The sequence below is a fragment of the Mastomys coucha genome, unplaced genomic scaffold, assembly GCF_008632895.1.
Source record: "Mastomys coucha isolate ucsf_1 unplaced genomic scaffold, UCSF_Mcou_1 pScaffold12, whole genome shotgun sequence".
Taxonomy (NCBI): domain Eukaryota; kingdom Metazoa; phylum Chordata; class Mammalia; order Rodentia; family Muridae; genus Mastomys; species Mastomys coucha.
Genome location: NW_022196894.1, coordinates 14,342,854 through 14,351,493, shown reverse-complemented (window position 1 = coordinate 14,351,493; position 8,640 = coordinate 14,342,854).

Sequence of the window (8,640 nt, the reverse complement as noted above, 5' to 3'; positions counted from 1 at the left end):
AAGAAGCCTACAGAACTCCAAATAGACTGGACCAGAAAAGAAATTCCTCCCATCACATAATAATCAAAACACCAAATGCACAAAACAAAGAAAGAATAATAAAAGCAGTAAGGGAAAAAGGTAAATTAACATATAAAGGCAGACCTATCAGAATTACACCAGACTTCTCACCAGAGACTATGAAAGCTAGAAGATCCTGAGCAGATGTCATACAGACCCTAAGAGAACACAAATGCCAACCCAGGCTACTATACCCAGCAAAACTCTCAATTACCATAGATGGAGAAACCAAGGTATTCCATGACAAAACCAAATTTACACAATATCTTTCCATAAATCCAGCCCTACAAAGGATAATAAATGGAAAACTCCAACACAAGGAGAGAAACTGCACCCTTAGAAAAAGCAAGAAAGTAATCTTCTTTCAGTAAACCCAAAAGAAGATAGCCAGACAAACATAATTCCACCTCTAATAACAATATTAACAGGAAGTGACAATCACTATTCCTTAGTATCTCTTAACATCAATGGACTCAATTCTCCAATAAAAAGATATATCCTGGGGCTGGAGAGGAGCTCAGTGGTTAAGAGCACTGATTGTTCTTCCATAGGACCTGAGTTCAATTCCCAGCAACCACATGGTGGCTCACAATCATCTGTAATTGAATCTAACACCATCCTCTGGTGTGTCTGAAGACATCAACAGTGTACTCATATACATAAAATAAATACATCTTTAAAAACAAAAACAAAAGACATAGACTAACAGACTGGATATGTAAACAGGACCCAGCATTTTCCTGCATACAGGAAACACACCTCGGTGACAAAGACAGACACTACCTCAGAGTAAAAGGATGGGAAAAAAATTTCCAAGCAAATGGTCCCAAGAAACAAGCTGGAGTAGTCATTCTAATATCAAATAAAATCAACTTTCAACCAAACGTTATCAAAAAAGATAAGGAAGGACACTTCATACTCATCAAAGGAAAAATCTACCAAGATGAACTCTCAATTCTGCACATCTATGCTCCAAATGCAAGGACAACCACATTCATAAAAGAAACTTTACTCAAGTTCAAAGCACACATTGAACCTCCCACAATAAAAGTGGGAGACTTCAACACCCCACTCTCATCAATGGACAGATCATAGAAACACAAACTAAACAGGAACACATGAAACTAACAGAAGTTATGAACCAAATGGATTTAACAGATATCTATAGAACATTTCACCCTAAAACAAAAGAATATACCTTCTTCTCATGGCACCTTCTCCAAAATTGACCATATCATCAGTCACAAAACAGGCCTCAACAGATACAAGAATATTGAAATAACCCATGCATCGTATCAGATCACCATGGACTAAGGCTGGTCTTCACTAGCAACAAAAACAACAGAAACCCCACATACACATGGAAGCTGAACAACATCCTACTCAATAATAACTTGGTCAGGAAAGAAATAAAGAAGGAAATTAAAAATGAAAATGAAGGCATAACATACCCAAACTTATGGGACACAATGAAAGCAGTGCTAAGAGGAAAACTCACAGCTCTGAGTGCCTCCAAAAAGAAACTGGAAAGAACATACACTAGCCCTATAGCAGATGAAGGATTGGCAAAGATCTTTTCCCACTCTGTTGGGTGCCGTTTTGTCCTCTTGACAGTGTCCTTTGCCTTACAGAAGCTTTGCAGTTTTATGAGGTCCATTTGTCTATTGTTGATCTTAGAGCATAAGCCATTGATGTTCTGTTCAGGAAATTTTCCCCTGTGCCCCTGTGTTTGAGGCTTTCCCTCACTTTGTCTCCAGATGTCTTTTCACCAATTTTCCAATCATGCTCTTTCCAAGTCCCTGTCAATGCAGCCAGTCTATTTGGCTACAGCCCATGAGTCAGTGAACAGTCATACATCTGGCCACTTCCCCTTGCAAACCAAACAAGTGGCCAAGTGTACTGCTCCAAATTCTGTTTACTGTGAAGACTTCCCCTTTGTAGTGTCTCTCAGAATTGTTCCAGAAAGGGATTGAAATGCTACAGCTCTTCACCTCTGGGTGGTGCCTGCCTAAACCTTCCTCAGTTAACTGATCATACGCACACCTCCTGAGGCTGCAGGTAACCACTTGAAAGCAGACAGCATTGTAACAGGAACAGAAACCATAGGCATTTAGGCAACTTCTGCTTGGGGGCCTGATTATTCATACACACACACACACACACACACACACACACACACACATCACTTTCAGTTGATAATGGATTGCTGCTGTGCATATCTTATTTTTATGGTTTGGTTGGTCAGATAATACGCAGTTCATACTGGGAACTTCATGACCAGAAGTCCAAAGTAATTGCTACCTTCTGCTTACCTGGTAAGCAAAATGCTATTGTCAATATAGTGAACCACTGTGATATTTTGTCGAAGAGACAGATGACCAAGAACCCTTCAAATAAAGTTATGGCACAGAACTGGAGAGTTAATATATCCTTGAAGTAAAGCTGTAAAGGTATACTGCTAGCTTTGCCAACAGAAAGCAAATTGCTTCTGGAGGTCCTTATGGACAGACATCAAGAAAAAGGCATTTGCTAGATCAATGGCTGCATACCATGTATCAGGAGATGTGTTCATCTGCTTAAGTAAGGACAGCACATCCAGTACACCAGCTGCAGTCAAAGTCACTGCTTGATTGAGTTTGCAGTCCTCAACTGTCATTTTCCATGATCCACTGTCTTCTTGTACTGGCTGGTTTTGTGTCAACTTGACACAGGCTGGAGTTATCACAGAAGGGAGCTTCAGTTGGGGAAGTGCCTCCATGAGACCCAGCTGTGGGGGATTTTCTCAATTAGTGATCAAGGGGGTAGGGCCCCTTGTGGGTCGTGCCATCCCTAGGCTGGAAGTCTTGGGTTCTATAAGAGAGCAGGCTGAGAAAGCCAGGGGAAGCAAGCCAGTAAGAAACATCTCTCCATGGCCTCTGTATCAGCTCCTGCTTCCTGACCTGCTTGAGTTCCAGTCCTGACTTCCTCTGGTGATAAACAGCAATGTGGAAGTAAGCTAAATAAACCCTTTCCTCCCCAACTTGCTTCTTGGTCATGATGTTTGTGCAGGAATAGAAACCCTAACTAAGACAATTCTGCACTGGGTATATAGGAGAGTTACAGGGAGCTGCGGTAGCATCTTTTAAATTCTTGAAGGTGGCACAGATTTCTGCAATTCCTCCTGGGATATGATATTGTCTTTGATTCACTGTGTTCCCTGGTAGAGGCAACTTCAGTGGCTTCCATTTGGCCTTTCCAACCAAAGTAGCTCTCACTCCACAGACCGGGGAACTAATGTGACAATAATGCCAACTTCTAAGCCTGTCTATCCCAATTATACATTCTGTAACTGGGAAAATAACTACAGGATGAGTTCGTGGACTTCAGTCAAAACTCCATTAATAACCTGACTTCCATAAACCCCAACTACCTGGACATCATAATGCTTCTTGGGGTCTCCCAGAATTAGTGTCAATTCAGAACCAGTATTCAATAGATCCTGAAAGTCTGGTTGTTTCCTTTCCCTCGGTGTAGAGGCACCCTTGTTAAAAAGGCCATAGGTCCCTCTGGGGAAGAACTAGGGAATGCAGTTTTTAACTGTGCAAAGTTCCATAATAAACCTAGAATCTCCACTCTCTGGGCCCATATCAATAAACTCAGCCTGATAAAAGATTCTTATGCATTCCCATACTTTAAAATCCATTCCCTCACATATTTCCCCGATTTCTGCTTTAAGAGTTAGCAAATTCATTAAGCTCTTTAGTGGTATAGCACACTTCCTCATGGACTACACTCTCTACCTCCCAAGATGATCAAGGATTAGCTCCCCAGGCAAAGATGGAAAGGACCAAGCTGTGGGAGGCAGAGGTGGAGATGCGTCCTCAGCTGAGGGCGGAGGGAGACACTGCTTCCTCAGGTGAGAAGTCCTTCAGGATCTGAGGGTTCAAAGTCCTCAGCCCCAGTAGGGTCCCTTCACCTGAGTTACAACATCCCCTTTCTTTAATCAGTGCCCTTGTGTTGACCACGGGCTCCCTCTGAGACTGGGACTTGAACTTTCATTATAATTCAGCCAAGCTTATCCTGAGGCTTTCGTTTGATTTTCCAGAGCTTGAGCTCTGTGGCTGCTGGAGAGAAGATTCTCTCCCAGGGTACACTCCGAATCCCCAAGATGTTTCTGAGCACCAGCAACCTATTGGTTATTTCACTGAGTTCTTTCTTTTGCTTTGCACTGTATCCTGGGATGCTAGAAGCTGGTTACATTTGTCACAAAACTCTTTTCCTTCGTCAATTTATCCAGAAATGTTAGAAGCAATGATACAACATTCTTATTTTTCTGCAAATAGTCAAAATTTGTAGTCACTAAATTCTTTTTTTCCCTGCAGCAAGCCCTTCAAATATTTCTAACCATGGGCTTTCGGTCTTGATGAGTTGCAAAACCTGTTCCAGATACTGAGGAAATTCAGCTTTACAATTCTGTTTCTCAGTCTAGAGCCACTTCTTGTTGTGGATTGGTTCTAATGGTATTTTTGTTAATTCAGCTCCCAAAATCACAGAGGAATCTACACATCTGCCTGTAAGATGCTGAGGGTCCCTGGCCACAGTTGGTTCTAATTGGTAAATAAGGTTGTCGGTGGTCAGTTGCTAGGCATGCCAGGAAAGGAATAGGATGCAAGCTTGAGAGCTGCGGAAGACAGAACCAGCCATGTGAGAATGGGGGGTGGGGGGTGGCCCCAGACTGGGTCTAGGGTAGCAGAGATGGGGTGGCCCCAGACTGGGTCTAGGGTAGCAGAGATGATAAATTTTAGTAAGAAATAATTCAGGAATATCGGAGGGGAGAGTGTGTTAGCTGCAGGGAGGTTTGGAAGTGCCCAGCCATTGTGCTATTTAAGGCAAATTAAAATTAAACCAGAGAGGGGGAGGGAGAGAGACTTTCGTTCGCAAATACAGAACATTTTGAGGGGTGGCGAGGAGTGCACACACACCTTTGGGGGAGTTTAGAGTGGTTTAAACTTCTGATACCTTATCTGTATTAGTCAGCGTTCTCTAAAGGAGCAGGACTGATAAAATGATTTCATAAGAACCCGGGAGCCCTGAGACAGAATGAATCAGAAGTCCCAATCTGGTGCTGAGTGCGGTATCTGTCCCACGGAGCTGCGGGTCTTCAGCCTACACTGTAATGGAGAAGTAGGTTCTAACACGGAGATCAGGGTACATGAGCTTACAGGTGGGTGGCAAAAGCAGACAAAAAGCAAAAGCTTCCTTCTTCCTGGCCCTTTTAATGAGGACTGCCACCAGAAGGTGTGGCCCAGATTCAGGTTAGGTCTTCCACCTCAAATAACCCAGTCCAGAAAAAACCCTCAGTGATCAGGATTACAGCAAGTAAATTTATTAGTTAATGGGAAAACAAGCCCAACAAGTAGATAGTGGGGAAAAAAACATACTGAATAAAACTGTGCATTACCTGTTAAAGAAAAAGAAAACCTCTCCACAGTTATACCCAGCCACCTGGGGTTTAGTTAATTCCAGATATAGTAAAATAGGCATAAAATTATCACACTTCCCAACTGAACATCAAGCACTCAAATATATGAGCCTATGGGAGTCATTCTCATACAAATTACCACCTTCCATTTCCTGGCCTCCATAGATAGTTTCATGGTCATATCATAATATAAAATGCAGTTGATCCACCTTCAAGAGTCCCCATGGTCTTTCACAATCTCAACACAGTTAAAAAATCCAAAAGTCCCTTCTGAGACTCAAGGCAATGAGACTGTATCAAAGAAAGACAAAGAAATTAATTAATTTCTCAAGGCAAAGGGGAGGGGCCAGGAAGGAGGACAACATTTGGAATGTAAATGAACAAATTAATTTTAAAAAAAAGAAATTGCTAGGGCCAGTCATACAGAATCCAATGTCACTTTTGAGGTTGTTGCTGTTGTTGCAACTGAACTGTCTCCAGATCTTCACAATTATTTGAGGTTTATTTTATTTTGAGTGTAGGAGTGTTTTTTGGTGTGTATGTGTGTATACTGAGTGTACCTGGTGCCAGAAGAGGTTGCTGGATCCCGTGGAATTGAAGTTACAGACAGGTGGGAGCTGCGGTGTGAGACCAGGCCCTCTGCAAGAGTGGTTACATACTGTTAACCGCTGAGCCATCTCTCCAGCCCTTCCTCCTTTTCCTGGTGTCTGAGTCCCTCTCTTACCTACCGCCCACCATTGCAGCACCCTCAGTGAGGATGCCAGATATGTTAACAGTAGACAGAGGAAATTACCTTTCACTACTTTGTATAAGTTTCTTTTGTATAAGTTTCTTGATTTAGTTGAATCTTTTTTGCTGTTGCCTTTTAAAGATTTATTTATTTTTATGTTTATTGGTGTTTTGTGCCAGGGGCCAGCCCCAGTGCGGTCTTCTTTCTTGTCAGTTCTCCTGGAGGCAGTGGAGGGGGGAGAGTATCAGCAGAGGGTAAGACTTTTGTCTTACAAGATATGGGAGAAAGACTTTTGTCTTATGAGATATTTAGGGTTGATGTATAATAATAAAATGTTTACTTATCTATGCTATTGTAGCTGAGCTGCCTTCTGTGATCCTCTGAGGCCAGAAACTGCAAGTCTCTTGCATTTAGCATCTCATCCTAAAACTGCAGGAGATTAAGTAAAGGGTTAATTGCTAGAGCCTTTTCCTTTTTGTCCAGATGCCTCTTGCTTGTCAGGCTAGGGGGAAGTTTGGAGCAATAAACTTCTATTGAACCAGGAGAAGAGACTAACACTCACAGAAGGAAAAACTTTTACATAGGCAAATATGTATAAACTCACATAAATTCATATACAGATTCCTGCATGTGACATTTCCATTCAAACTAGTTGTGTCCAGCTTGCATGCATTCTCACAATTACATACTTATGCACACACATCCATACTTACATATGCATTTGGAGCAAAAGACTAAACACCAGTGCAGAAAGAACTCACTCATTCTGGATGAAAAATTAGCTCCAATCTTTATTGCATAGAGAAAGAAAAGGCTCCTACACTTTTAATGCTAAATGAATTAAATCCAAGTCTGTAAGAAGAAAGCTTTGTCCTTTTAATAAGACTAAGCCTGCCTTGCTATTAAGAAAAACCTGTTCTGTTCCACAGTAAGGAGAAGCCTGCCTGCTCCTTCTGCTCTCTGCAGCTTCTTTTTTCCTCTTCCCCTCTGCATTCTGCACATTGCTCTCTTAGTTTTTTATGTTACCTTATAGTTTCTAAGTTATTCCACTGTGCATTCTTCAATCTTGCTCTCTCCATCTGCTCTAATGTCACAACAATGTTCTTACTCTCCATGCCTTTTCTCCCAATGCTATGCTCTTATGTCTAAGTTCTTCTTGAGTTCTTTCTAAAAAGTTTTCTTGTTTCCTGACTAAAAATCTTATCCTCGGGGGCCGGAGAGATGGCTCAGTGGTTTAGAGCACTGACTGCTCTTCCAGAGGTCCTGAGTTCAAATCCCAGCATCCACATGATGCTCATGACCATCTGTAATGAGATCTGATGCCCTCTTCTGGGGTGTCTGAAGACAGATACAGTTGTTACTTATATATAATAAACAAATACTCTTTTAAAAATATCTTATCATCAGTTCTGTTCTAAAAAGTTCTGTTCAGATCTGACTAAAAAGTGTTCTGTCTAAAAAGTTCTCCTCAGCCCAATTCTGTCTCTTCTCTTTGTCCTCAACACTTATTCATCTTTCAGAATACACGATCACATGGTAAAAAGTTCATCACAAGCTTACACAAATTCAAATCATAAATCTAATAAGTTTACAACAGTGAATGTTTACATACATGTCCATTAGAAGTAATTATCTGGCTAGACATTCACCACCTGTCATGGCTCCACAGGTTCATGGAGAGTTGAAAACTGTAACTAAGTTATTAGTGAAGCTTTGTATAGATAAGCACAGTCAATATTTTATCTTCTAATAAATCATAGTTCCCTTTTTATGACATTTGGTTAATGGTTTTACAACCTTTTGGAATGTGCTCTGAGTAGTAGAAGTAATTAACTGGTGACATATGGGAGACTGGCAGAGTTCTCATTGAAATTTTGACTATCAGAAAAGGACTTAATAGCAGTCCCACTATAAAAGAGCTTAATAAACACTGATATAAATTTAGGAATTCTTATAGGATCATCGTTAAGAATTAAGAACTATTTGTCTATATGGCATCACTACAGGACTGTACATCTTTGTAGATCTGTAGAGATCTGCTCAAAAGGATGGACTAATACCTAGTGATTGTTGTATATGTTTAATAATAACAGGAAAAGCATATTAATAGAAGTGATCTTTCCTAAAATGATTTTCTCCTGGGCCTTTTCTATATGAGTAAATCTGTCATGGATTATTTTAATCCGAGGCAGACCATCTCAGGAAGATCACCTGCTAGTTATTAATTTGTACTATGTTGGCTCCCGACAGTTTTGCCTCATGTATGACTGTGTGAGGGTGCCAGATCCCCTGTATCTGCAGGTACAGACAGTTGTGAGACACCATGTGGTTGCTGGGAATTGAACCCAGGTCCTCTGGATGAGCAGCTAGTGCTCTTAACTGCTGAGCC